We start from the raw sequence: 6,977 nt of genomic DNA, 5'->3' as shown, positions 1-6,977 counted from the left end.
TGACCTCACAAAGAAAAACAGACAGCTTTTATAAAAATTAACAAATACCATCCGATACCTCACTTTCACAAATGCAACGTAAACACAATTCTCATCAAGAGTTTTAATGAGGAACACATTTTTGCTGCTCAAGAGACCTTCTGCTCACTACAATCAGACGGCCCTCAAGTGACTAGCTACATGACTTGCCAATACAAGATCACACATAGTTACTACTCAATGTGGATGTAAAAGAAAACAGATTTCATCATCATGCACCTCTGGAGAAACAGCTTTAAGACCCAATTAGGCCATAGGTAGAAACAAGCTGGGTAGGTCAGTGTGTAGCTCTGACTGGAAAATTTATTTGACAGAATCACAGGATTGCAGGATAATTCTGGCTGGAAGGGACAGCCCAGCTAGAAGTCACAATTTCCAGTAAGTCTGGGACTATACTAACAAAAAATTGGAAAGCACTGTCTAAGCTAAACTAACAATTGCATGATTTCACTCAGACCATCTGACTCAAGCCAATGACAGTCCTGCAATAAAATACAAGGCTTTGACATTTACTTCTTTAACTCCAAATTAACAGATACAATAGAAACAGGTACAATGCATACACATTTTGAATAATCCCACAATCTTCTTCATTTCTGATGGCCAAATCATTTGAAGGCCACATTTTCAGCTTTGCTTCTTGGTTTTGAATATAGTTATTTGTTTTACTTTCATTGTACTTGGCTTCAGTGCAATCTCAAATGCTCACTCAGAAATGCTACACACAAGCAATTCAGCAGTTAGGAGAAAACACCAATATCCCAGAATTTCTGATGATGTTCAAATGCGCTTAGTCCAAGGTCACTGTGAAACTAGATGATACCTTTTTGCTTCTCCATTTAACAACAACTTTTTTAAAAGTCTCAACAGCTTATTTTCACATAGCAAGCCACCTGCTCCTGCCAAGTTTCTCTACCCTTATACCTTATGCTTTTTTCACAAAAGTAGAGATTTTAATAGGCTTGATGCAAAATCTCACTATACACGATAGACTATACTGTGACACAGGGCGGTTAAGTGAGAAAGGAGGGTTTGGATTTGCTCCTCAGGTACATTTTCCAATCCTTGTCTATGCTAAGATATTGCTGTGAGATCGTTGACAAGTATCAGCTGTACTGCTGTAAACAAAAACATACCCCACTAAAACCGTTTTTGGCAGTGAAACTCAGTGAAAGCGATGCATTTTAATTCAACAAAGTTTCTCAAAATCCCTGCTGAATACACTCATCCAAAGTTTTGTCACATTTGAAAAGCAAAAACATCGAAAGCAATACATATGTTTTGCTTGTTGCATTTTAAGAAGAGTCCTTCTCTAGTCACCATGACTATTTCAGAAGTGATAGAACAAGCATTGACTCTAGTTTTAAGAGCTGTTATCTGTCAAGAACTGAAACTGCTATAAAACACCAGCTATGAATTGAGGGAGATTTTACAATCTACTCATACAATCTGTATTGCTGCTATGAAGTATTAAAGCCAAACTGTTTTCCCTTAAGAGTGTGACTTTATGCAAACCAAACTCTGGAAAAACTGAGATGCGAACTCAAAGAGTACTGCAAGTCTAAATTACAGGTTCAATATCCCAAACAGTTTCAAAGTCATGTGCAATCTGAAAAAAGAGAGAGGGGAAAAAAGTATGAAGTACACAGTGATGGCCACATTGATTCAGAGTGCACCATCGGATGTTGTCCAGCACGTTTGTTTTGCCAAGGATCCCTCATCTGCCCTGTTGCAAGCTCAAATCACACTATGCGCGACCTGGGACAGATTCTGCAAAATCCACAGTAATTTCCATGAAGCTTTAAAATTGACAGCTTTTGACTATTTAGTATGGAAAGAAAATCAGCCATGTTATTATCAACTATAATACGCATGGTGAGGGAGGAAAATTAAAACATCTTCACATCAATGTCAACATCTGCTGGATGAACACATATTTCAGTTTTCACACGGATGTGTTTGTAACAGACAGTTTTAAAGAAATCTTCAAAATAAATTAAAATCTCATATATTCTAAGGAGAATTTTCAGAAGATTTGCTAGCACAAAACTCACATTAGATTAAAAATCCTCTCCGCACAGACACAAGGGACAAAAGGTAAATTCTGTAGTTTCTCCCTTTCCAAGAGTGCACAGCAGCTATCAGGGACTCACGCTGCAACCAAAGGCGTTACTTGTCAGGGTTCCTTTGTGGCTGTAATTCAGCCTTGTTATAAACACTGAGGGCAAGCCACCCCTCACACAATCCAGAAACAAAGACGCGGTTGTGACTTTTGCACAAAGCAGGAAGTAACGTCAAAGCAGTGGATCATTTGGAGGAAACGGTGACACTGGCCAACAACAGAGCACTGAAGAGACTAAAAAACTAATGGGCCCAAACAGAGCACAGACTGTTCCATCACTGATACGGGACTCTATATCCAAGAGCAATACAAATAAGAAAACTCCCCTGTTGATTTGAGCCTCTGATTTCCTTGTAGTAGTCTGTAAAACATTTTGCAAACGGACGTAAAGCTGCACACGCAGGTCATGGCTTTTCCATGTGGTCTCACAGAAATGCTCTGGATGGCATGAAATGGCTGCTTTCTGCTTAGCTCCTTGCTGAGGCTGCTTCCAAGGCCACACAGATGCTTTGAGGAACACCAACACTGGTAGACAGCACCACATATAGCTGACCAACTGGTGTTCTTCCCTGAAAAGACGCAGCAGTAACGTTTTTCTTTTTTAAGATGCAAAAATATAGATTATTTTCAACTTGCAGTTATCTTTTTTTACACGAGTTCCCTGCCCTCCATTCTGGCAACGGACAAGGCATTCAAGAAAGACAGCAACAAACTACAGCCCAACTTATCGCTCCCACATCACTTTCAAAAACATGAGCAAGGACCTCCTTCCTCTTTGTGTAGAGCCGACAAAGGTGATTATGCTACTTTCATGGCAATAATACAAGAAAGCCTGCAAGCAGAGATGCTGAAAGTGTGATTAGCATTCTTCACCGGTGCACGCCGTTAATGTGCACATTATGGGCTTTTTTTGTTCCCTAGGATGCTGCTTTATGCTTACATCACAAAAAAACTCACATGAAGCAGACAGGTTGGCTCTGGTTCTTGAAGAACTCCCTTCAAAAGTATTCTTTCAGCTAACGATCAAAATAAACCCATCTGCAAGAGAGAAGAAACAATACCTGTGCTGTAGGGCATTTCACCGAACCAAAGCGATGAGGATGCTAACCACTGTCTACATTGCACACCTACAATTAGTCTACAGAGAATTTTAGCAAGAATCTGTTGCAAGCCCTGGCCTCTGATGCTCTGTCGGAAGAAGTCAGTCTAAAAATTAAGTCAGTTTAAAAGAGGCTTATTATATTTGCTGTTATCAGCCTTGTCAAGAAGATACACTGCTGCATTCTTTATCAGTTGGACTCCCCTAATCACTACTGACTATTGCATTACTGCTATCCAGCTAAAGCCTGAAAAATTTACTTATAACCAACACGAAATCACTATAAATCATGATGCTGAATGCTCACAGCTGCCAAAGATGGCAAAACCCATTATCTACAGGTGCTGCTTTGAAAGCTTCAAATCCATAGAGGGTTTGAAAAGTGTTCTCCAAAACACAGGGCTAAACCCACATGATGCATGTAGGTCCCTGCAGGAAAAGGAGAATTCTCCAAAAGTACTGCCCCTGCATCAACATCACTCTTGCTTTTACTTAGGTTTAGCTATTTGTCATTTAGGTTTAGCCATTTGTCATTTAGGTTTAGCCATTAAGGTGCAACTCTCTCCTTTGAATGGTTTAATTTACTCCAGTTATTAATTTGATTCATCTCTCTATGGAATCCAAGAATGATAATTAGAAACATGAAGATTCTCAGCAACTCTTCCGATAAAGTATCTTATGGAGAAGATTTTACAAACAAAATTAAAATAAACCATAAAATTAGACCTGCGTGACTATACGCTTAAGAACGCAAAATATATCCATTAGATAATATTTAACAAAATACAGTTATCTTCAGGAAGTCAAGCATGAAAAGAGCATCTTTAAAACAGCCCAACAGCCCAATCACCTATAATTTCTGCAGTAATATTTCTAAAACATTGTATCTTCATAAAATGTTTTTAAATAATGACACAACAGGACTATGAAAAGTGAGAAAAGATGACAAGAAATTTAACACCACGATTCAGTTTACTTGCTGTTAAATATATTGCCAAATTAAGTTTTTCTCTGGTTCATAACTTCAAAATGACAATTCTATACACTAAATTCTAGTGTAAATTCTGTAAGTTTTGGGGTTTGCTTTGGAGTTTTTTTTTAATAGTACATGTAGAGTGGTTCACAGAGTCCCACAAGCCTAGCGTGGAAAAAATGTAGTTACCATTTCCTTCTCCACCGCCACCTCCCCACCCCTTGCCCCAGTATTTTCTTTCAGATACTTCTGCTTTTGTTGGGTTAGGACAAGGCTAGAAACAGAAACAATGACATAATAAAATCTGTCACTGTTTGTGTTGCAATAAGCTGGAGACAATCCATCTAGATAAGCCTGTAGCAAGAGATATTCCTTGGTTTCATCCCATTTGGCCAGAAGCACAGATAATTCCAAGTTTCCACGCCTTTTTTGCATGCTCAGCAGTCCCAAAACTGCCTGAATTTATGGCTGCCACATAAATTGTTGATATTTCCCCAACACTCTGAAGGCCAAAAAAAAGTTACTGATGCTTTCCCTATCATTATTATGAGAAACTTTTCAAAATAGGAGCATGAGAAACCTTTTCCTGAACAGGCCAACTCTTTCAATCTTGGCAGTGCAAACTCCCAAGAAGCTTGAAGGGAATGCAGATAGCAGGCAAGCAAGAACTAAAGCAGACCTGATTTTTTGAGTTTTTTGGAAGACATGCAGTCCAACTTATTTGAGCATATGATAACATATGATTAGCTCAGTAACAACAGTTTACTGTTCTTAAAGTGGTTTCAAGTGCGTCGAGTAAGACAGATCTGGGTTTTACACTAAAGGATTAGTGAGTTGAAGAAATTTTGGACTCTGAAATAGACAGCCAGACAGGCTGTTACGCAGCATATGCTGCAAGATAAAAAAAGCATTTTACACTGAATGTCCTTTTTTGGAAAGGGAAAAAGAACATTTGGAGCAACAAAGTTGGCTTTTTCGATATTCCACAACTGCTACTTGTGGAGGTAGAAGGGGGGAAGTACCGTCAGCTGCTTTTTCTTTAGAAATGGCATAAGAAATAGCCATTTTAAAGACTTTTTTTTTTTAATTCCCAAGTTCTCCTTCCTCTTTGAACACACAGAACTAAACAGCAGATGAAAGCTCTGTAGGCAACTCTGTTTTTCACCATTACCAAAATCAAGTCTGAATCAAAAGTGCAAATGAGTCTTCATTAACTTCAAACCCAAACATCAGACATTAAAAACATGCAAGAGGAGAAACACTGCCTGAAGCCCAAAGACTTTGTTCATTATTTCTGATAGCATTTGGTAGCAGCTTGCTCTATCAAGAACCATTTGATAAGTAGCAACTGCAACAACATGGAAGGATTGATGTAACAAGGCTGACTAGGTGAAGCTCTAGGTGAGTGAACAATTCATTAATATCAAATCCTACTATGAAATGGTAGCATGTCCAAAATATTAGATAGGAGACAAACCGTGTTTTTTCTCTGTGCATGTAGGATTTAAGACTAATTAGGAAACGCGCTTTTTTTTTTTTTTTTTGGACATGGAGAGTAAGTAAGTAGAGGTGTTTTTTTTCCCTTCAATTAAATAACACAATCCCCTCTGTGTGAGAGGAAAAAACCTATTAGGTGAAAGGGGTGAAGCTACACCTCTTCCTCCCTACAGTAATGCACCCTGGAGCCAAGCTATACACCAGTTCTGACTCTGTGTCACTGACAGAGCTCTGGATGCCTTCGGCAAGTCTGAGCCCCTGACTAGCTCTCAGCACCCACTTCCTGAACAGTGTTCAAGGAATTCGCCAGTATTTAGTCAGCTCAACTAAATTGCAAAACTGTACATCAAGTTTATCATGTGAATACAAGTTCTCCAAAGGAAGCACGCTGTTCTGCAAAAGGGTGCATAGAAATTTTTCTAACAACCAGTACAATTCAATGCAACAGAGCTACTCAGACAGCTTTCAGAAGTATGCATAGCTCCAAACTAAAGGAAAATAGCCAAAGAAAATCCAACATTTTGTACAGTAGCCATTTAGTTATCACCATAATCAAGTGGGCAGGGATCCACCTTCAGCCATACTCTGTTAGCATTCTTTAACGGGGAGTTATACTCCAAGCCCATCCTTCAGTGCCATCCTCACTCTGGCTGAACATTTTGATCTAGGATTCAGTATAACATTACAGATTTTCTTTCTGATACATAATTACACACAAGAAGCTTTTTATTTTCTGTGCAATTATATGTTTCCTGGAAATGGAGATGTATTTCTCAGAGAGAATAACAAAAAATGCCAACAACATATTTTCAGACCAAACAGAAAACAATATGACAACGCTCGAGCTACGCTTTGACAACCCTATATACATCGCCTTTCTCTTCAAAGAACACTGGAAAATGTGTGTTGGTTTTTGCCTTTTTTTTTCCCTTCTTTTTTTTTTTTTCCCCTTTCCACTGAAGAGGAAAAGCTCTTTCCCCTAAACACTAAAACAGACAAAAACTGTATAGACAGTATGTCAATTACAGTTTAAGAAGAAAAGGAAATTGGAAATTTGTCTTATTTCAAATGTAATGGGTTAGTGTCTCTATATGAGCAATGAAGAAGCAAAAAAATGGAAATAGAAATGGGGCATTTAACAGAAATTCAAAAATGGCTTCTAAAACATTCCAATTAGAGAACAATTTTACTTTGCACTTCTGAAAACAGCAGCAGATTATGCAGTTTAAGTGCCTCTTGCAGAGTAC

Source organism: Phaethon aethereus (genome assembly GCF_964289735.1).
Source record: "Phaethon aethereus genome assembly, chromosome: 11".
NCBI classification, from domain to species: Eukaryota; Metazoa; Chordata; class Aves; order Phaethontiformes; family Phaethontidae; genus Phaethon; species Phaethon aethereus.
Note: the sequence above shows the minus strand (reverse complement) of the source record.